Source organism: Gorilla gorilla, chromosome 11, assembly GCF_029281585.2.
Source record: "Gorilla gorilla gorilla isolate KB3781 chromosome 11, NHGRI_mGorGor1-v2.1_pri, whole genome shotgun sequence".
In the NCBI taxonomy this organism is placed as follows: Eukaryota; Metazoa; Chordata; class Mammalia; order Primates; family Hominidae; genus Gorilla; species Gorilla gorilla.
The window spans coordinates 112025403-112049800 of record NC_073235.2 but is presented as its reverse complement, the minus strand read 5'-3'; the positions used below and the strand labels follow the sequence as shown (position 1 = coordinate 112049800).

Here is a 24398-nt window from a genome sequence, read left to right as displayed (position 1 = left end):
ATACACACATATAACTGATTTTCAAAAACTGTTTACTAACTTAATCTGTGAAGTCATGAAGTCCATTTCCATTAAGACCTAGAAATTAGAAGGAATTAAATAGAAATTAATCTTTGTTCTTTTCCTTTATTTTCCAAGGCCAGTACATATATATAATATATTTTTATTATATATTATATATAATATATTTTTATTATATATTATATATAATATATTTTTATTATATATTATATATAATATATTTTTATTATATATTATATATAATATATAAACATATATATTTTTATATATAATATATAATATATATAAATATATATATATATATATTTGGCATGCACGTAACATAACCCGAATAGAAGCCTATATTATTCACTGACTGACTACATTTCTGCATGGCTTCTAACTCTCACCCATCTCCACCAGCATCACACAATCCCATTCTTTAGTGTTGATATTTTCTTAATTGTATGTGAAAATGTCTGTACCCAAAATTTCCAAAGAAGTCCCTTAGTTTCCCACTCTAAATAGTTTGATGTCTCTATGCTACACCATATGTAGAAATTCTAGGCAGGCCACTATCTTTCCCCAAATTTTTCTTGCTAATCTGAATATATCACATTCCTCATGCCATTTCCCAGGTCAAAAATCCTTCACTGATGCCAGTGGCCTTACAATGAAACCAAATCTCTTACTAAGGACATCTACAAATCCAGCACCACCCACACAGGCAACTGTTCTCCAAAAGGAACCCTCTATTACATGCAATCTGGTTTGCTTTGCTCACTGTCACCTCAGTGCCTTTGCTATTGCTATTGTCCTATCTAGGTGCTTTTCCAAACCTACACACACTCATGCCACTTCCGACATAATGTGTTTCACTTCTGCACATGGCAATGACACTCCCTCCTCTGAATTTGCTAGCACTTATAAGACATACTTTTTTTTTACCATTAATATTGTTGTAAATTATATTATTTTTAATACTAGTTTTATGTCTTATATCTCTAGTGACTGTCAACTAGAGGAGAACAATATGCTGTATATTTGATATTCTATAGCACAACCAGGGTTGTCTATATAGAAGAAATTAATTACTTTTCTGATTCTTTTTAAAGCTCTTTCATTAATCCTTTGAAATACATTTTAATTTATATTTGATGCTTAGTAATATCTCAATATTAAAAAGCCCACATTTTGGATATAATTCCAAGAATACTATTCAGAATTTAAAATATATTTGAATTATTTGTTGATTTGCTTTATATATATATAAAACATATATATATATATATATATATAGAGAGAGAGAGAGAGAGAGAGAGAGAGAGAGAGGATCTGGCTCTGTCATGCAGGCTGGAGTACAGTGGCACAATCATAGCTCACTGTAGCCTTAAACTCTACGGTTCAAGCAATCCTTTCACTTCAGTCTCCTGAATAGCTAGGACTACAGATATGCACTATCACACCTGGCTAATTAAAAAAAAAAATTATTTTGTAGATTTGGGGTCTATGTTGCTTAGGCTGGTCTTGAACTCTTGCCTCAGACTCCCAAAATGCTAGGATTATAGGCATGAGTAACCATGCTTGTCCCATATTTTTAACATTCCAGTAACTGCAAGTCTGGAAGATCCTTATATCAAATGGTTCCACATTAAAGTAATTTACATAATAAAAATAATCCTAAAAATAAAACAGAAGTCAAGGAAAGAGGCTTAAACAAAAATCAACAATAATTAAATACCCCATTATAAAATAAAAATATTAATTTCTCCTAAATTATGTGATATTTTGGAAATGTCCAGTAACTATCATAATATGACAAAATAAAAAAATAATAATTTTGTTTATTGAGGGCATGCTTAGGAAAAAAGTAAACAGCTTTGAACCACGCCAAAAGTACAATAAATCAAATGTCTGCAAACTGTATTTAAAGCTAAACTCAACAGAGCATTACACTAAGTCCATAAATATCTGAAAAGTGCATTAAATATTTTAGTATAAGCAATATATGCATAAAGAGGTACACTGTTTATTAATCCCATACATGATTCAAGATTATCATGAAACTGGATCAGCTCATTTACCAAATTGTCAGGAGATTTAGACCATTGTCTCTAAGAAGCAAAATGTGTGTTACACTGTTATTTAATGTTGGTTGTTGCTTGGCACCTGACCTTGTTTACAACTAAATCTGCTGTGGGGAAATAGCCAAAGGACCCATTCATATTGAGAACGGAATTTTTTTTTTTGACTACTTCCCTCAAACATGAATTTGTACTTTTCTGTTTAGATTGTTTTGAAAAGCTTGGTTTGGGGTACAAAGAGACTACAAGTGATTAAAATTAATTATGCATGTAACTCACCAACAGCCAAAAAAAAATGACACAGTTTGAGTTACATTACAGCATTAGATAAGAACAGCTTACCAAAAGTCTACTCTTGTTTCCACCATTGATTTCTGATTTTCTAAATTATTTCTCTCTTGTGATTTAACACATTAGCAAATAAGATACAGATATATCTAGAGGGATTTAGAAGATATAATTAAACTTTGAAAGCTTTTATGAGATTCTAAAAAAATTCTGCTTTTAACATCCTGAAAAATTACAGTGCAGTGCAAGTTAAATAAAAGACAAACTCCTTATCAGGGTCAAAAGGACCAATGTGGCCTGGTACCTGCCTTCTGTTCTGACTTAAGTGTCCCAGTATCCTCTATCGTGTCTGTTGGACTCCAGTACCACTGGTCTTTCTGTTTTCCAAATATAAAAAGCCTCCTGCTTTGAGGCTACTCTCTCTCACTTGAAAGCTTTTCCTCCCGGTACTACTATGGCTGGCTACTTCTCATCACTCATGCCTCCAAAGGCAGCCTATCCCATCACAGACAAGTTCTATTATATATGTTTATTGTATATTCCCTACAGCATTTAATTGTGTCTGAAATGTTCATTTATTATTTCACTTGTTAATGTCTGTCTCCTACTGCTAGAATGTTAGCTCCATGAGGACAGGAACTTATGTGGTTTCTTCTGATATTTTCCACATTCAGAAAAGTGCCTGCTAAATATTAGGAACCCAATAACCATGTGTTAAATAAATAAGTGAATGAACCATGGGCTATGATCTAAGAAAGGACACACTAGCCTGATATTCAAGTAGAAGAGACAGTGAATCCCTCCCAAGTAAGAACATCATGTTCTAAAAGGCATTATCTTAATTCTTTACAGATTATTTAAATTTCAGACCACCAAATAAAAGAAACTAAGAAGAGTATGAAATATCTTACTTTAAGAGATCTGCATTTATATGTGTTGACTCTTGTTATACAATTAAGGTGGTTTTATTCCCTGTACCACATAAAGACACTTCAGAGGAAGACCAATATGCACAACCCATTTTTCATCAATGTATACGGAAATTATAAGAAACTCTGTTCTATCTACTCAGTGATAAGACAGTCACTCTGATTCTGATGGATGATTAGACATGTTCATCTAGAGAATAAAGACATATTACACGGAATTTTCTAATAGAATGGTGGCATTAGAATTATTTCACTCTCGTGATAGTGGTATGGTTTCAGTTTTCAGTGACCAGGAATATGTTTCTCCTTAATATTTAAGCACAATTTCTACTTAATTTCTTTCCTTTAAGATGCTTTTCATGGCTTTCAAGTATTTGTCAACTAAAGATTCCATAACGCTTAAGCAGCATGGGTGCAGATGAAGCTCTGCTGAACACAGGAACCACAGCAACACCCAATTCTTATTTAATATGCAGTCTTGGAAAAAGCAAAACAACAACAACAACAACCAAGAGGGATAGAGCACTGTAGGCAGAGAAACAGGAAGGCACATAAGAGTAGGAAGGTAAGTGGAAAACAGGCACAAACACAGAGGCCCACAGCCTTTCTAGCTTACTTCTTCTTAGCTAAAAATGTTAAATCTGGGAGAAACGCAAAAGGAAAGCAATTTGAAGAAAATTTAATGGCATTACAGATGAGAAAAAAGTTTCAACCTGCCTATTTTTGTTGGATTCCCCTTATATGTTGAGCCAAGTTTAAACACAGACTCAAATCAGTCTGGAGGCATCAGTATGGATAGTTCAAGCTCACAGAAAAGCTCACTGGCTTTCCAAGTCTGGGCACACATCCCCAGATTAAACTACTATCCGGAGAGATCCAAACCACAGGAATGGCCCTGGAGCAGTAGCTTTGTAAGTGTTTCCTGGATCAGATTTAGTATCAGTGCTTACAGTAGTGTAGCTGGCATGTAGCTGGTTGGAATGACCCTAGAATTCCGAGCCCCTCCCTCTTTTATATCCATGTGAAAGTCACAGTTGAGCAACGAAGTTGGGCAGGTATGACTGCCACCTCAATCCACCCTCAGCTCAGAGAACAGAAATATAATCAAAATTGGGAATGGCAGTCAGAATGAGATGAGTCTTCAGTGACACCTCTTACCAAGCACTGAGTTTGAGCCTGAATTATTGAGTCTCAGGCCTGCTTCCCCTACTAACTAGATAAGGAAAGTCACTTAAATGGTCACTGTCCCAGTTTACTTATATGTACTCCACAGGTTCACAACATTTGCTCTTGATAGTCTCTTTTCCCCATCAAACATCCTCTAATTCATATATAAATAGCAAGTCTTGAGAATTGATACCTTTTCAGTGATGGGGCAGAGGCACAGAAATAAAGAATGTATTTGTAACTCTCATTTGTAAATGTAAAAAATAATTACCTAATTATAAAAAGAATGCATTTAATAGCATTTTAAATATTTCCAGATATGTAAACACACAGTCCTTCTAATCCAGTAATTAACAGGGCTACAAAAAGCTATTCCATTACATAAATCATAAATATGTTAGGAATAAAAAGATTTTATTAAAAATCAGTTTATCCATTTTAAATGCCATTTTTTAAATGGAGAACTTTGCATTCCTATTAATACCCTCATGATACCATTTGGGAAGGGACTAAATAAGGCAGTAAGAATGTCCAGGATTGTACAAAGCTCCATACTGCCAATTTTGATATTGACCACTCTCAATATGGTGCTACTGAAGACAAAAGAAGAAAAAGCATGAAATTCGTGACTGAGTTTTAAAGCTATAAGAACTTAAACAAATGAAAAAAACTGTTAAGTTTCACCAAAGGCCACTCAGTGCTCTGAAATAATCTTCATCCCGAATAAGGCAAAACTTTAGTCTGAGATACAGTGGCCAAAGATCTTTTAAATAAGTCCTAGATCATAGTCACTTGGTTGTTTTATACGAGATTCAGGTTTCAGTAGATGCTTAGTATTTTATGTTTTCCTAGCAGCAAAATTCTTAAAAGTTCCATCAGTCCTGGTTTCTGATGTTTAAGTGAAGATAAAGGGCATTTTCCATGTAAAAGCAATGTCACCTGAACTTCTTAAAAGATACATTTAAGTAGCCAGTATTCCAACTTAGGACATTTTGATCAACATGGAGATGCTTTAATTTTGAGCACAAGATTTAGCTTTACCATTTGATTTCAATAATGAACAATGGAATCTGGACTATCTTAATCCAAACAGAAAAATACAGCAATACTTTAATATTAATCTAATTTGATTTCCTTAATAAATACTTGGTCATTGTTTTCCCTATTAAATTGTATTTAATACCAATTGTTCTCATGTGGAATCAACTGATTGCATAATAATTGATTTCACCTATGAAAAAAGCAAATATATAAAAGTCTAACTCTATCTTAGAAAGTAATTATACACAAACACACAAATACCACCACTGCCACCATCATGTTAGCCCTTGTGAAACACCAGGTAGACAAAATTAGCAGGCTGAGAAGTTGTTACAAGTATTATAATTCCATGTTCTCATCCACTAAGTAAAGAAATTGTATGCTACAGATTGAAAATTTTGTTCAAACAATAAATAAGTTTATGTAGCAAATTAAAGAATCACATATTTTCCTGGCTATACCAGATGACCTATTAAGATAAAAAGAATGAATAACTGAATCCTAAAAACTTTTTTGCTTTTCAAAGTGGGCCAAAAGGACGTAGTGTATCATATAAACAACAATAAAAAATAGGCAGCCTATTATTTAATACATTATTTTGCTCAAAAAGGTAGACTCTTAAGGGAAGAGAAAATTACAAATTTGAGAGGTACAATACTCAAATAAAATAGTAAAATGTCAAAGCTGAGCATTATTTAATTGCCTTAATACCAATCAAAATGATACCATATTATTCATTCTAAAATTGATAAACACTTTCTCATGCCAATTCATTATGTAATTTCAGCACCATGCATTAACAACACAATGTTGTACTTTTAAATTGTTATAATGCAATGTAGTAGCCACCTAAAATCCATTACTACTTAAATAAATGTAAACGGTTCATATTGAAATGATGGTTTTGTCTCAAATAGAGTCAGTTTGTATATTTACTTGTGAGTTTGCTTTAACTGTAAAGGACCTAGACAGTTAAGCGATGAAATATCTCATGATATTCAAGCACTGTATTTTATGGTCATTTTTAAGGTAGATTAAGATGGCTAATGATGATGCTATACAGAGAAATGTAATTAGGAATATTTTACTTAAAATTAAATTAATTTAGTTCAACATTTACTGATTGCTCATAGAGTAGTTCATACTTCACTTAATTAGGTACACATTAGTGGAACTAGTTAACTAACATAAAGACAATGGACTGCCTGACACATAGTAACTTTACTAGTTGTTAAAAAAAAAAAACTAGTTGAACCATGTTTTATAGTGTCTGATGAACAAAATAATAAAAAGTCAGTTGGCTAGCCAAATTTTTTATTTAAAAAAATTCGTTGTATACATGTATTACTTTTGTATGAAAATGTCTTTAAAGTAATTGCCGGGCACGGTGGCTCACGCCTGTAATCCCAGCACTTTGGGAGGCTGAGGCGGGCGGATCACGAGGTCAGGAGATCGAGACCATCCTGGCTAACAAGGTGAAACCCTGTCTCTACTAAAAATACAAAAAATTAGCCGGGAGCGGTGGCGGGCGCCTGTAGTCCCAGCTACTCGGGAGGCTGAGGCAGGAGAATGGCGTGAACCCGGGGGGCGGAGCTTGCAGTGAGCCGAGATGGCGCCACTGTACTCCGTCCGGCCTGGGCGGAAGAGCGAGACTCCATCTCAAAATAAATAAATAAATAAATAAAATAAAGTAATTCAAAGAAGGCTAATGAGGACACATTGAGGCGAGCAATTACCTATAACCTAAGGGAACCTGAATAAACTTGGATACAAACTAATCGGGAGAAATAGGGTAGTAACTTTTCTTCCTGGTTTTTAAAGGCCTTTTTGAGGTACAAAGCGTTATGAAAGATTGGTATACAAGGAAAAAACTGTTGAAGCCTAGGGGATATAAAAGCCAAGTTCAAAGAAAGGACCAAGATAGGGATGGAGCCTTGAGAAGGAGGAGAGGTTAGCATAAAACTTCATGTTAAATGAGAAATATAAATATAATGAAAAATAAATTTCAATAAGAATATCAGGCTATAATTTCATTTTCTAAAGACCAATGTTTATTTTGCCAATACAAACTGAAAGGAAGGAGCAATCTAAGTAAAGAAGAAAAGAAGAAAAGGGAAAGAGGAGAATGGAAAGAAGACAAAAAAGGAAAGAAAAAAGTCAAGGTATGTGATCTTAAAAGTAAATTATTTGCTCATTAACATAACAAAAAGCAAAAAAAAAAAAAAAAAAAAGAAAGAAATTTGCCCCCTCTAGTGTGTGTTTTAATGGAAAACAAACTGTCTAAAACTTTCCCCAACTTCCACAATATAAACTTAACAATAGACTGAAAGAGGATCCTGAGCTCTTTATTTTGTCTAACTTTCCATAGAATTTTACTGAAATGTTTAAGTAAAATGTATTACAGTTAAAGTACTACCATTCAAAGGAAAGTTTATGTCTTGAACAGGAAAGATCAAAGATTAGATTCAAAGTGTTTTTCATAAAAATTCATCTAATTGTGTTCACATCATTTTAAAATTCTGAATTCACTTAATTCACTGTAAAACTCCTTCCAATAAACATACTGTATAATTTTTATAAGGAAGCACCATGGCCTTAGTTCAAAGACATGACAGGGGAGGGATGGGGACAAAATATGTTGAAACAGAAAAACAAAACATTTATTCCTTCTTCACCCTCTTAGACAAAAAGGCTCATCTCTACCCTGCATGGACAGCTTTTAATAGCTGAGAATTTGCTTTCATTCCACATCTTCCTCTACGCCCACCCACCTACCCACCCACCCAAACCTTCATACAGACTGTCTCCCTTGACTTTGGCCTTTTGTGTACTACATATTAATTTGCAGCCTTTTAACTGCTTTTGGTGCCTAGAATCATTTTCTGCAATTGAAAACTGAGAATATCAAAAGCTGTTTCTCATAATGAATAAATAAATACATAAATGGTAATAAGTGCTCTCCTTAATGAAAAATAAAGGCCAAATTTGTATCAAGAGAGTAACATTACTGAAACCAAAATAGCTAGAGAACAGTAAGTCTAACATCCAAATGTCGAATTAAAAAGAATGATGTGAAGGGAGGGAAAAATATGGTGAAATGATCAAAATACAGTCCTTACATGAAAAGGTCTAGATTGAGTAGATAAAGGTAATGGCAACAGTAAAGAGATAATTAAAGTAGCAAAAAACACTTGATATATCTGAGAGAATCAGATATGACTCAAAGAGTTTATTAGCATCTTTAACTAATCTACAACAGAGACAAAAAAATTTGAGATTGTTTCAAAACTGTTATCTTCAGGTTCATGCATTTACTAATGACTTACCTAAAGAGACTACTTTTAGCATTAAGGAGGATAGTATTGATCTGGCGGTGGTGCTATCTTCTACTGTAACTGTTATTTCAGATTCTTTATCTTAATCTGTTAAGAGGAAATTAAGTATTGAAAGGATTCAATAATCAGAGTTACCAACTTGAATACTAAAATCCCCATGTCAGTTTCATATGGTCAGTCTCAAATGGACATCAATGAATCACTGAAGGATGCACCTATTGTCCTATAAGCAAATGTAATAATGATTTTTTAAAATGCCAGCAGTGCAACTACATTTGTTAATAGCATGTCCAGTCTGTTGTCTAACTGCTAGTAAAATTCAGTACAAAATATGTGTGTGTGATAAGAAAATACACAAAAATACACCAACATTTTTCTTCCTTTTCCCTTCTGATGTTTAGAAAATTTGCGAACTGGTTTAAACCAAAAGGGGTAAAGGAATGAAATTATTCCTTCAGGCTTAGAGGATTCTGTGCCAAGTTTCATTTCTGGCTACATATTTCTAACCAAGTTCAAGATCCCTGAAAAGGAATACATAAAAGAGAAAATATCCCTTTAACCTCAGTGGAACGACATTAGTAAAGGCTGCTATGGGAAGAGAAAGGCTTTTGCCCTGGGATGGGTGTGCTCCTGGTGTTTGGTTTCCACTGAGAGGATGCCTGCTCTCTCAATGAATCTGAAGTACCTACTAGGATGAGGTAATGGCTGTGCCAGTTTCACTGGGTCATGCTCTTTCAGCACATTCTTTCCCTGTCTCCTCCCTGAGAAGGTGCTGTAAACAAGTCATCCTGAGAGGTGCTGCAGAGAATGAACAATCCTAAATTCAAAATTCTTGAAAACACTGGCCCTGCTATGGCAGTATAGAAGACTAAAGCAGCCATAAAGAAACAGGTTATTTGATAAGAAAAGGGAAAAAAAATAAGAGAGGAGATAAATAAAATAAAAATTAATATAACTAAAATATTATTTTATAACAAGTAGCTCTATTTTTAAATTACTTAGATCTTCAGATGTGTGTTAAGCAATTTTCTACTTATGGTTTTAAAAAAGAAAACTTTGGACATTAAATAATATTGTAGCAAACTGTAAAATGTGAAAAATTAAAATTAAATAAACCACAGATAAACAGCATGTACCACTGATCCTAAAGCCACAATGGCTCTGATAATATACAAATCATGAATGCAGATGTACACCTATGATAATCAGATGAAATTACCAGGAAATCAACATAAACACACACACACAAATATAATAATCCTTACTGAATGAAAAAAAATGCCTTTTTTCTTGAAGGAAGGGTTCTTTGTGTGCATGGGGCTGGGGCTTTTGGAACATCCATGATTTGCAAATTCATAAGGATTTCTACCAAAATACACCTATTGCCCGGTTAAAGGGCTGTTTTGTGTTATATTCTGATGGAAGGCTATAATCTTTTCCTTGGGCATAAAATTAAAAGCATTCTAAAGGGCTTCTATTTATTCAATCTATTTGACTGCCAAAAAAAATCATAATTGTCCACAGTGAAATGACATAGTGAAAGAACTATGCTTTTGAACTGGGCTGGTACCTGCAGCTCATGCATGGGACATTTTGCATAATATGTGTGGCTCACATAAAAGGCTTTGTTCTCCATCGCCTCACTGTGGCTGCAAACCTCAATTTCAGTTTGCAATCATTTCCTTTTCTAGACTGATCATTTTAAAATAAATTATATCTTTAACATTTAAATTAGTTCCTTACCAACAGTCATCAATCCCTTTGCCTCACACCCAAAATTATATACCACCCAACAATATTTTTTTGTTTTGCACTACAGATTTTATTCACAACATAATTTCTAAACCCTCAAATACAATTTTAAAAAATCAGTCTCTTAAGTACCTATTTCCTTTTGTAACATGTATATAGTGTATTATACATTTGTGTGCATACTTGCGTGTTTAGGCATTTAAACAAAAACCCTTTACACCGGACTCAATTTTAAAGGGTCTATGTCCTGGAAGCATTGTGCTAAGAGCTTACGACAGATGGCACACAGCAATTGTCACAAACGGGCTTGTTGCTAATGAAAGCTTTTTATTTTCTGACAAAAATCCTGAAGTCCCGATGCCAGGCAGAATAACATTAATTTCCAGTTTTCAAGGATTTTTTTCTGACTCCATCCATACCCCTCCCCCTATACACACCCAAATATACAGCTCCCCACTCCTAGCCCCCCACACACTCTTTCTTGAAATTTCCATCCTTAAACAAAAGACGAGGTGGGGGAAGGAAGGCAGCCAGCACTGCAGTCCTCCTCTCCCCACCAAAAAAGCCTTTTAAAAAGAAAAGGAAGAAAAGAATAGATGCACTGTAGATTCAGAGGTCCACCCCCAACGTTTAAAAAGAAAAACGACTGTGTGGAAGCTCAACCAGACTCATTTCTTCGTGCCCCGCCCTCCAACACCACCAGGCATTTATTTTTCATTTTCCTACAATTATAAATATCAGTCCTCCTCTCCCAGCTGTTTCTGAAGGAATTACAGAGAAACATGATTTGAAATGGACAAGGCTTCCCTCACTCACTCACTTGCCAGTGTGCAGTTCTCTGCAGCTGGATGAACAAAAAAATTCCCTACCTCGATTTCCTATTTTCCACTATCTTTGTAGAATCCACTCCCCTTCTTTCCACAGCGCAGGTAATACTGGCTTTCGATACACGTATTCTAACCTGGCGTAAGTTTTCAGTTGTTTCAAAGTGGTACCTAACAAGGTCACTCGCTCTTCTACGAAGCCAGGGTTCAGGTACCAGTAGCGTCCGGCCCCCTGCTCCGCAGTGACACCTGGAGAGGACAGGCCCGAATCTTCCGCCAGGTGCACGGCTGGCCACTCGACCAACTACCAGACTACCTGCTGCGAGTCCCAGAGGACGAGACACAACCCCTCCCCATTCCTATCTCTTTCTACTCAGAGACCGAGGCAAAAGGAGAGGCGCCCTACATAGAGCCAGAGGTGGGGACGGTCTCTTACCTGGGCGCAGAAACTGGATGCACCCGCGGTCGCGACTGCCACCGCTCACGGACTTAGCGCCCTCCGGAGAAAAAGGAGAGGGGTAGAAGGGTCAGGGGAAGAAGGGGAGGGGGGGAAAAAGAAGGAGAAGGAAGAGAAAGAAGCGGAAGGGAAGTAAAGGAAGAGAGGATGCTGCTGCTGCTGCTGCTGCTGCCCAGAGCCCGCGCAGCCCGAGCGCCCGCCCCAGACTGAGAGAGGCGCCCCCACCCGGCTCCCAGCGCAGCAGCTCCGCCTCGGCCCCTCCTCCCCGCCCCGCGCAGGTCCCGCCCCGCGCAGGTCCCGCCCGACTCCGCGAGCCCGTGGGCGGCCGCGGCGGGGCTGGCGCTGCCACCGCCGCAGTGTCCGGGAGGGGGAGCACGACCGCTCCGCCTTCTGCCGCAGCCGCCGGCCGCCAGGCGGGGACCGCGAGGTGGGAGCCTCGGAGAGCCCCGCCCAGCCGCTGGCCCGGGCCTTCTCCAGAGCCCTGGTCCCCTCCCGCGACAAAGTGAGGCCAGTGCCCGGGCGGCGGGACAGGCGGGCCTTCCTCACTGGCGTCCTTGGAAAATCGGGGGCAGCAGCTTTAGTCTCTCGGGAGCAACCTCTGCAGACCCCCTGCTTCCCTCCCCTGTGTCGCTATGAGGCGGGGTTGCCAGTGGCACCTCACCAGGTAAGCCACTGGCCTCGCCTCACAAACCCAACACAGGTGCATCCAGAAAAGACAAAGGAATGTGGGGCGCTTGAGAACATAGAACAACTCTTGTCAGCACTAAAGGAGCAATGGCTGAGGGAGTAGAGAATTCTAGACCCAGCTCTGTCACGAATTAGATTCATTCATTTATTGAGTCAACGTATGTTTATTGACACCTACTATGTGTCAGGCACTCTTCTAAGCATTAGAAACATCAGTGACAGACCTTTCCCCCAACCCTAATAAAAAAGATCCCCTCCCTTTATAGTTATTACATTCTAGATAGCCAGACGTATGCTCTAGAGACAGTTCACTTAATCTAACTCTCAGTGTATTCATGTGTCATATGAGAACTAAAAATGACAGCCCAATTCTCTTATGCTTAAAAAGATAATGAATATGAAGGATCTTTGAAGAATGATACAAATACAATGAATTAGAAAGCACGGAAAGTGTTGACCTTGAAATATCACCCTTAAAAAAATTGCCTCTTAAATGCTTTTGAAAGTGAAATGACCACCTGAGAAAACAAATGATAATTTACCATTCATACGAAGGAGTATGAATCTTCATAATCAGAGAGCAGCATTTTATTGTAAGTAAGAAAAGTAAGATGCAACTTAGAATTACTTCGAGTGTCTATATCAAGTACTGACAAGGTGTTTTTAAGGTCAGCCAACATACTGAGGTGTGGCTTGTACAGTCTTCACAGTGCTGATGAAACAGCAGCCATAATGTGGTTCTGTCACTTAAATTAGCCATAGAATCTTAGAACCTAGAACATTAGAGTTGATGTTTTAGGCAGCTGGTCTAATTTCCTCCATTTTCAGATGGAAAGAGACCCAATGGTGGGAGCCTGCGAGGATTAGAAACCATCACAGAGGAAGCTATGAAAGCCTGGCCTTCCCAGTAACACCCAGTGCTCTGTGTCCTGCCTCCCCCGCTCTGCTTCATACCATGTGCCAGTGACGCTTGCAGTGAGTTTGGAAGTATCAAGGCACACCCAGGAACTGGGAGGTTGGAGGAGTTGATGCTCCTCCTCGGAAGATGGCCTGATTGAGAAGGAGGTCTTAGGAGACTAGGAAGTCATAGACAGTATGTGGATGGGAGGAAGGAGTAGGCATACTACCAGAGTGTTAGCAGCTGACATTCATGACCAGGCATGCAGGTGCAGGTGCTCAATGAGAGTAATTTTCCAGGGCCAGGAGCAGTGGCTCACACCTGTAATCCCAGCAGCTCAGGACGGAGTATCGCTTGAAGCCAGAAGTTTGAGGGTGCAGTGAGTTATGATTACACCACTGCACTCCAGCCTGGGTGACAGAGTGAGACCCTGTCTCTAAAAAACAGCAATAAAAAAGAGATTATTTCTCCGATAATTTAAAGTACAGTGTTCCTCAGCATTTTTTGTTTTTGTTTGTTTGTTTGTTTTTTCCTCCACTTTAAGATTAGCTGAGGCAGCCAAACTCTAATGGCTTTTCTCTCTGGGGAACCTGGGCCTTATATGGGAGATTGCCTCCTCTCAACACACATCTTAGAGTTCTTTCAGAAAAATAGCATCTATATGTTGTAATTCAATAGAGAGAATTTAATATGGGGAACAAATTACAAAGGATTCAAATGACTAAAAAGCCAATTAGGGGATGATGAGGCAACACGATGATAGTTACTAGCAGGAAAGTACTACCACTCTCAGGCTGGGGAGTGCTAGAGAGGAGGCTTTACCAGGAATGAGGAGCACAAGCTACATTAAAGGAACTGAGACCACAGTGGAGATGCCTACTGGGAGACAGATAATGCTGGAGGGTCCTCCAAAAGCTGAGAGTGAAAAGAAATACTGTGGCCCTCCTTTAACCTGTATTTCAAAACCCTGTCATTGGGTGAACCTAGAAGAAAGTCAGTTGACAAAGCAGCCTAAGAAATACAGTTTGCAGGAGTCAGTGCCCTGAGATGTCAAACAACTTTAGGAGGGGACTCCATATGTTTAGGCTTCTGGTTTAATGAGGGATCTTTGTGTTGAAGTGAACTTTTTTTTTTTTCCCTCAGCAAAGCATCCCTTCCTTAGAGGAATGATCCTTTTCATATGATTCCCCATATGCTAGTAAAATGTGTGCCTCTCTTCTCTTTCTCAGAGGTGGACATGTGACCCTGGCTAACTCTATAGTAGAACCTGTTCTCCTCATGTATAGTGATTGATCCAGGGTTGTCATATGTCCCAAATATTTCCAATCAGGCTTTTTTCCATGAGATGTGTCATATGAACAATAGTGAATCGAATGGTATAGGTATAGAGTTGTCAGTGACTGTATTTCCTTCCATGCAGAAAAGCAATGCTGAGAGATGGAGAAAGAACCCTTGAAAGACTCCATGGATCCTGCTACGTCTCAAGGTAGAAATGCCATTTTTCAAGCCAATAGATTTTTGTTTCTTTTCTAAGCTTGCTGTAGTTGGATTCCTGTCATTTTCAACTAAAGAAGCCTTGACTAATACAGTGCTGGACTCCAAAAAGTAAACCACAGATAGAAAGAGCCTGCCAATATTGATTTCCACAATTACTTGTCTTGTCTTCAGGCTAAATTCTTGATTTGTATTTATTTGGCCCAGAAGATTATGTACATAAACAACCATACCCTTTTCTCAGGGACAGGACTTCTGATAGTTTCTCAGTCAGAAAACCATCAGAATAAATGTATTTCTACTGATTAGAGAAAGGTCTACTGGTATATAGGAAGTAATGAAACCTTCTCCCCAGAGAGTCAAAGAGTAGGTGAGCCTTTGAGGAGGTTGTGCTGCATAGTGTTAAGAGCACCAGACTTCAAGTCAGATCTGAGGGCCCATATTTGCTGTTCCCTGCTTGTGTGACCTTGGGTACATCTCTGTACCATTTTGAACCTCAATATTTTTATTAGCAAATGAGGAGACTCAACCACATGCCACCTAAGGTCACTTCAGTTTTATAAAGCTATGAGAAATTATAGCTCAGCTGAGGATTTGCTTATTAAGTTGATGAACATTAATTAAGTGGCCCCTAGAGAAACAATGAGCAAGGTTCATATATACACAAACTATGCTGATACAATGTGCAGCCCATCATAGAAAAGATGTGGATGCAAGATGCAGGTATGACACTGAAGAGCAGACACTCATAAGTCTTTTACCTTCTATGTGTGAAATGGGCTTTTTGTGTTTTGTTTTTAATTTCTTGACCTTTTCTCTATGGATGACTAGAGGCACATCTGTCAAAATTTCTATCAAGTTTCAAAAGTTTTGACCATTGCAATGGCTTTAAAATTTAAAAATGAGCTTTGTAGTATGGTCTGCCATTTCCAATTCTATGCCTAGTTCATTGAACAGGTGGTAAAATTACCATTGACTTCTTCTGGACCATAATGTATCATTCTGTTCAAAAATTTTGTTGAGGTATAATTTACATTCAATTAAAAGCACAGATCAGAAATGTTCAATCTACACCTTCAGCCCCAACCCATAGAGGTAACTACACTTTTGATTATGTTTCTCTGTGGCTTCACTTTGCATATTCTTGGAATTCCTGTAAAAGAATTCAGACAATATATATTATTCTACATCTGGCTTCTTTTGCACACGTATTACTTTTGAGATGTATTCTTTATTTTGTAAGTTATCTGCAGTTTATTCCTTTTTATTGCTCAGTAGTATTTTATTGTATGGATATACCATATTTTGTATATCCGTTTTCTAATTAGTGGACATTTGGGGTTATTTTCAGTTTGTGCTTGTTAGTAATAAGGTTGTTATGAACTTTTATGTAAGATTTTTTGTGGATATGTTGTTGTTTCTTTTAGTCATATACCCAAGAGCGAAATTTCTGGGTCGAATGGTAGATATATGCTTAACATTTTAAGAAACTATTGAAGTATAAGTTTTCAGTACTGCTGAGTAGACTTTTACTAGATCTTACCATCCCCCAGATAACATCTCCTGTAGGGGTGAAACAACCAAAACCAGAAAGCACTGGAATGTAAACAAAACAGACATATTTTAAAGGGGAATCAACGCTTGGAAGAAGGAATGGCACATTCAATGCCTTTTAACTTGAGAGAAGATTGCACACAGTATTGCCAGGGGCAAACAGTCTTAGAAAAATTACAGTTTTCCTGAAATAGAGTATAGAGTTTGGGACAATGTCCTGAGATGGAAAGTGAAAATAGAAGACTGAAAAGAACAGAGACACTGGAATAGTCCAAATTTCTAGGTATAATCTACGCACAAATCTCCACTTTATCCCTGAGTCATGTGTATATGGAACAGATTCAATGCTTCCCAGTTAAAGATTAAAACAAACAAAAACAATAACCAAATACTGAGCTGAGGTTTGAGTTGCTACCCGAGTGACAAATGTTGCAATGTGAATCTAACCAAATTAAATGAGTAGTAAAACAAAAACTTCAACACTGGAGTAATATAACGAAATCCAGAGTCTTCACAACTTAACATCCAGGATACCACCCAAAGCTATTCAACATTCAAAGAACCAGGAAAATGTGGCCCAGTTTCAAGAAAAAGGACAATCAACAGAAATTAATTTTTAGATGACCCAGATGTTGGAATTAATAGAAAAGTGTTAAAATCAGCTACTATAAATATACTCAATTAAGTAAAGGAAATATAAGTGAAAAAAATAGAGAATCTCAGTAGAAAAACTAAAATTATTGAGAAGAACCAAATTTCCTTGATGACCAATGATGCCAATATGTCTCTGTGTTCTTGTTGGTTATTCTTGCATCAGATTTTGTGTTGTGAAGTGTCTGTTCTAATATTTTGCTAATTTTTAATTGGGTTGTGTATCTTCCAATATACAAGGAATATATAAGGAATTTATTCTGATAATATTTTCCTCCAATTTTTTGTTTGCATTTCATTTTCTAAATGTCATCTTTTGGAAGTGCGAACTCCTTTAATTTTGATAAAGCCCTATTTCCTCAATCAAATTTTCTTTTTATGCTTTGTGTTTTTTTTGGTCATATCTAAGTAATCTTTCATCTACTCCAGGGCTACTTTTTTTCTGTTCTCTTCTAGAAATTTGATAGTTTTAATTTCTATGATCTATTTCAAATTAGTAGATATGATATAAGGTATTACTGATTATTTTTTTCCATATAGATATCAGTTGTTCCAGAATTATTTTGTGAAAAGACCATCCTTTCCTCATTGAATGACCATAACATCTTTGTCAGAAATCAATTGGTCTTATATATATAGGTCTGTTCCTGAACTCTGCCATGTCATTGATTCTTATGACAATTTCACATTATTTTGATTACTCTAGCTTTATGGTAAATCTTATAATCAGACATGGCAAGTACTACAATCTTATTCTTCTTTTACAAATTTCTTTCGGCTCTTGTAGTCTTTTGCATTTCCATACAAATATTGATGTCAACTTGTCAATTTAAATAAAAATTATGTTTTCTTTGGAATTTTCTCAGGTCTGTAGATCAATTTTGGCAGAATTGCAGTCTTAAAAATATTGAGTCTTCCAATCAATGAACATGGTATAGATCTCTATTTAATTAGATTTTTTGAAGTTTTTGAAAAATATATACATTATTAATAAGCTTTATTTCTTAAAGCAGTTGTACATTTACAGAAAAACAGAACAGAAAGTACAGAGAGTTTCCATACATTTCCTTTCCCCTGCCCATGGTTTCTCCTACTATTTACATCTTGCATGGGTGACGTACCTTTGTTAAAATTGAGGAACCAATATTGAGGCATTATTATTAATTAAAGCTCATAATTTATATTATGGTTCACTCTTGGTATTGTACAGTTTTGTGGGTATTGCCAGATATATAGTGTCATGTGCCCATCATTGTGGTATTATACAAGATATTTTCACTGCCTTAAAAAATACACTGTACTCCATTTATTCCTCCCTACAGTCTTTCAATACACCACAAATGTTATATAGTTGAAATTATGTGGTATATAGCTTTTCTTCTTTCATTTAACAGTAAATATTTAAGATTCCTCATAGCCTTTCATGGCTTGATAGCTCATTTTATCACTAAATGTTAAATGTCCCATAGTTTGTTTATCCATTCAGCTATTGAAGTACATTTTATTTGCTTCTAATTTTGGCAAGCACAAACAAAGTTGCTGTAAACATTCATGTTCAGGTTTTTGTGCTGACATAAGTTTTCAACCCATTTGGGTAAATACCTGAAGCACAATTTCTGGATTGTAGGGTAGACTATGTTTAGCTTTGTAAGAAACTGCCAAACTGTCTTCCAAAGTGGCTGCACCTTTCCTCCGGTGATGAATTAAAATTCCTTTCGTTTCATGTCCTCAAGAGCATTGCTGTTGTCAGTGTTTGAATTTTACTTGTTCTAGTAGGCATTAGTGGTATCTCGTTGTTTGAATTTGCAGTTTCCTAGTAACATATAATTTTGAGCATCACCTTATATGCTTATTTGCTGCCTGTATATGTTCCTTGGTATAGTAGATATTCAGATATTTTCCCCATTTTTTAAATTACATATTTTCTTATTGTTGAGTTTCAAGAGTTTCTTTATATTGTGTATTCAAGTCCTTTATCGAATATGTGTTTCACAAATGTTTTCTCCAAATCTGTGGCTTACCTTTTCATCTTCTTAATAGTGATATTCACAGAGAAGAACTTTTTAATCTTAATGAAGTCCAATTTATTAATTTGTTTTTCATAGATTGTCTTTTAGTTTTGTATCTAAAAACTCATTATCAAGTACAAGGTCACAAGGATTTTCTCTTATGTTATCTATTAAAGTTTAATTGCTTTGTGTTTTACATTTAGGCCTATAATTCATTTTGAGTTAATTTTTGTGGAAGAGATAAGATTAGCATCTAGATTCATTTTTTTGCTTTCACATGTCCAATTGTTTAAGCATCATTTGTTGAAAAAATTATCTTCTCTCCATTGTATTGCCTTTCTTTCTTTGTCAGAGATCAATTTACTATATTTGTACAGGTCTATTTCTGCATTTTCTATTCTGTTCTATTGGTCTATTTGTCTGTTTTGGTTTGTTTGTTTTTGCCAGTACTGCACTGTCTTCATTACTATAGCTTTATAGTAAATATTAATATTGGATAGTGTCAGTCCTCCAACTTGTTCTTCTGCTTACACATTGTGTTGGACATTCTGGTTCTCTTTTCCATATCACTGTAGGATAAGTTTGTAGATATCCACAAAGTAACTTGCTGAGATTTTGATTGAGATTGCATTGAATTTACATATCAAGTTGAGAAGAACTGAGATATTGACAATATTGAGCCCTCCCACGTTCACTTATTTAGATCTTTGATTTCTTTCATCAGGGTTTTATAGTTATTCTCATATATATCTTGTACATAATTTGTTAATTTAAACCTAAATATTTCACGTTTTTGGTGTTAATGTAAATGGTATTATGTTTTTAATTTTTAATTTCAATTGCCCATTGCTGGTGTATAATAATGCGATTGATTTTTGTATATTCACCTTGTTACCTGCAATCTTGCTATTATCTCTTAATAGTTCCAGAAGTTTTATTGTTGTTTGTTCATTCTTTGGAATTTTCTACATAGACGAACATGTTACCTGCAAATAAGGATAGTTTTTTTCTACCTTTCTAATCTGTGAGTTTTAATTTACTTTTCTTGTTTTCTACCTTTCTAATCTGTAAGTTTTAATTTCCTTCCCTTGTCTTATTGCATTAGCTAGGACTTTTATTAAGATGTTAATAGGAGAGATGAGAAGGATATCCCTACCTTGTTTCCAGTCTTAGGGGGAAGTATCTAGTTTCTCTCTGTTAAATATAATGCTAGATGTAGGTTACTTGCAGTTGTTCTTTATCAGGTAGTGAAAATGTCTTTTTATTCCTAGTTTTCTAATGATAAAAATGAATGGAGGCTTGATTTTCTCAAATATTTTTCTACACTTATTGATATGATCATATGATTTTAACTTTTTGACCTCTAGACCCTGCTTTTGCTGCATTCCACAAGTTTGATAGGTTATATTTTCATTTTATTTAGTTCAAAATATTATTTAATTTCTTCTCATACTTCTACTTTGGCCTATGTATTAGGATAAATCATTGAGTTAGGTTTTCTCCTCATAATATAAGCATTAAAATGATACATTTTTCTGTAGGCACTGCATTATCTACATTTCCCAAATTTTGATATGCTGTGTTTTCGTTATAATTTATTTCAAAATTTATTATTATTCCTTTGCGATTATTTAATTTGAATATACATGTACATTTGAAATACACTAACTGTGGTGGTTAATTTATGTGTCAACTTGATTGGGGTAAGGGATGCCCAGAATGCTAGAAAAAACATTTCTAATGTTTTTGATGTTTTAAATGTCTGTAAGAATATTTCCAAAAGAGACTACCATTTGAATTGATGAATTGAGTAAAGAAGATCACCTTCACCAAGGTGGATGGTCATTATCTAATACATTAAGGACCCGAATACACAAAAAGGTAGAGAAAGCACAAATTCACTTTCTCTTCTTCAGCAGGGACATTCACTTTGTTCTGCCTTCAAAGATACACGTTCTGGGACTTAAATCAGTGCCCCCTTTTGTGGTTCTTAGGCCTTCATGCTCAACTGGAAATTTCACCATCAGCTTTCCTGGTTTTCAGACCTTCAGACTGGGACTAAATTACAACACTTGCTTTCCTTGTTCTCCAGCTTGCAGATGACAGACCATGGGATTTTTTGGCCTCTGTGATCATATGAGCCAATTCCCATAATAAATAAATAAAATTTTATATATTTGTTTAGAATATATATTTTATATATTTGTTTAGATTATATATTTGTTTAGAATATATACATTCTATAATTTAAATTTAAATTATAAATTAAATTAAATTATAAATTTATATTATAATTATATATTTATATTATAAATTAAATATAAATTATAAATATATTTATTAAATTAAATTAAAAATTTAAATTAGAAATTTAATTCAATTGTAGCAGAAAGCATATTTCATATGATTTTTATTCTCTTAAATGTATTAAGGCTTGTTTTATGGCCATAGGGTCTATCTTGACTAATATTCTATGTGATCCTAAAAATGTATATCAAAAGTTGACTTAAAATGGGTGAGATACCCAAATATAAGAGATAAAGTTTTAAAACTAGGAAAAAACATAGAAGAAAATATTTGTGATTCAAATTAGGCAAAAACTTCTTTGGTATGTCACCTAAAGGATTATCAAAAATGGAAAAAAATAGATATCTTTAATATTAAAAGCTTTTGCTCTCCAAAAGATTCCATTCAGAAAAAAATTGGCAAGCCAAAAACTGGGAGTAAATACTTCCAAATCATTATGTCCTATAAAAGACTTGTATCCAGAAATTATAAAGAACTCTCAAACTTAATAATAAGGAGATAAACATCGCATCCTACCCTTGCAAAAGGCAAAATATTTGAATAGACGCCTTACCACAGAAGATATAATAAAGGCTGTTAAGAACAAAAAAGATGTTAGTATCAGTAACCATTAGGAAAATGCAAATTCAAACCACAATGACATACCACAACATACACACTAGAAAGGATACAAAAAAAAAAAAAGAGAGAGAGAGAGAGAGAGACAATATCAAGTACTGATATGGGTGGGAAGAAAACTGGAATTCTCAGACATCACTGCTAAGAGTGTAAGATTGTACACCCACGTGTTAGTCTGTTTTGTGCTACTATAACAGAATTTCTGAGACTGGGTAATTTATAAAGAAGAAAGATTTATTGCTTACAGTTCCGGAGTCTGAGAAGTCCCAAGTGGAGAGGCTTGCATCTGGTGAGGGCCTTCCTGACACATCATTCCCTACCAGAAAGCAGAAGGGCAATATCACACACAGGGGTTGGGGTGGAGGGTGAGGTGCTGAACTCTTTTTTCATCAGGAACCCACCCCCTTGATAATTAACCCACTCCTGCAATAACAGCATTAATTCATTCATGAGGGCAAAACCTTCATGAGCTAATGACCTCTTAAAGGTCCGACCTCTCTGCACTGTTGCATTGGAGATTAAGTTCCCAACAAATGAACTTAAGGGGCCATACTCAAGACATAGCGATCTACTCTAGGAAGCAGTTAGTAAGCTTCTTAAAAATTTAAACATGCACTTGCCATATGACCTAAGTACTCTACTCCCAGCCATCGACCCAAAATAAATGAAAACATATGTCTACATCAAGTTGTTCATCTTAATGTTCATAGCAGCACAATTCATAATAGCTGAAAATAGGAATTTATCAAAATGCCCATGAAGTAGTGAATGAATAAATAATTTGTGATATATTTCTACACTAGAATAATGCACACAATTTAAGGGACAGAATACTGATACATGCAACAACTGGGATAAAATTCCAAGAGATTTTACTAAGTTAGAGAAATCAGATGCAAAAGACTACTTACTACACGAATTCATTCATATGAAATTTAAAGAGGCTAAACTGTTGAAACAAAATGTATATCACTGGTTACCTGAGGCCTAAGAGTGGGAGCAACAATTCACTATAAGCCTCATAAGAGAACTTATTGTGGTCATCCTAGTGTTCTAAGACCATATTATTGTTATGGGGGCACAACCACCTAAACCTAGTAAAATGCATCAAACTATACACTAAAAATAGGTGAATTTTATGGTGTGTAAATTATATCCCAATAAATCTGTAAAGAAACAATATGTACCTACTGCTAAGTGGAGTGTTTAAAACTGCCAGTTGTATAAATTTGCTTAATATTGTTTGTATCAATATTCTTACATATTTTCGTTTTATTCCAGCCCAACCCCTGTGCTTTATTCCATTTATAAGTGGAGGCAAGAGTGTTGAAATATCCGACCAAAATTGTAGATTTGTCATTTTTCTTTTCCATTCTATTAGATTTTCCATCATGCATTTTGAACCTCCAAAATAATATATATATGCAAGTAGGATTTTCTGTCTTCTTGCTGAATTGTTCCCTGTAAAATGGTTAATATCCCTCCTTTCCAGGTAATATTGCTTTTCAGAAGTTTACATTGTGTAATATTAATAAAATAATTTAGATTTCTTTTGGTTAAGATTGACATAGCTTATCTTTTTCATGTTTTACTTTTTAAATTTTGTTATAATTCAGATATCACAAAATTCACTCTTATAAAGAGTACAATTCAGTGAGGTTTAGCATATTTACAGTGGTACAACCATTGCCACGAATTTCCACATTTTTATCACCACAAGATGAAACTCTACAACCATTAGCAGTCCACTTTCCATTCTTCCTTCTCCTCAGTCTCTATGGATTGGCTTATTTTGGACATGTCATGTCAATGGAATCATACACCATGCAGCGCTTTATGACTGGCTTCTTTTACTTGGCATAATATTTTCAAGGCGCATTCATGTTGTAGCAAGCATAAGTACTTCATTCCTTTTTTATGACTCAGTCGTGTTCTTTTGCATGGCCATAACACTTCTGTTTATCTGTTGATAAAAAGTTGATGCACATTTGGGTGGTTTCCACTTTTGGGCTATTGTGAATTGTGCTGCTAAGCACAGTACTATACAAGTAGTTTTATGGACATTCTCAATTCTTTTGTGTGTATACCTAGGCATGATATTGCTGGGTTATATTTTAATTATATTTTTAACAATTTGAGTAATTGCTAAAACTTTTCCCAAAGCAGATACACCATTTTACATTTCCATAAGCAATGCATGAAGGTGTCAATTTCTCCACATTCTCATCAACACTTGTTATTGTCTTGTTTGATTATAGCTATTCTAGTAAGTGGGAAGTGGTATATTATTGTGATTTGGGTTT

The 24398-nt window shown here is 35.6% G+C and overlaps 1 protein-coding gene across 29 annotated transcripts in view; it reads right to left on the bottom strand.

Annotated features, from left to right (window-relative positions):
• MAP2 (microtubule associated protein 2) overlaps positions 1–12127 on the bottom strand; it is a 309881-nt gene extending 297754 nt beyond the window's left edge. For 16 of the 29 annotated variants that reach the window (XM_055380429.2, XM_055380430.2, XM_055380437.2 and 13 more), the window contains exon 1: positions 11857–12094. The gene's annotated coding sequence lies outside the window, so the exon portion shown is untranslated. Of the gene's footprint in view, positions 1–8835; positions 8932–11856 lie in introns of all 29 variants that reach the window. The other 13 variants (XM_055380440.1, XM_055380445.1, XM_031008574.2 and 10 more) reach the window with 9 other exon arrangements.
• Between the last annotated feature and the right edge of the window lie 12271 nt (positions 12128–24398).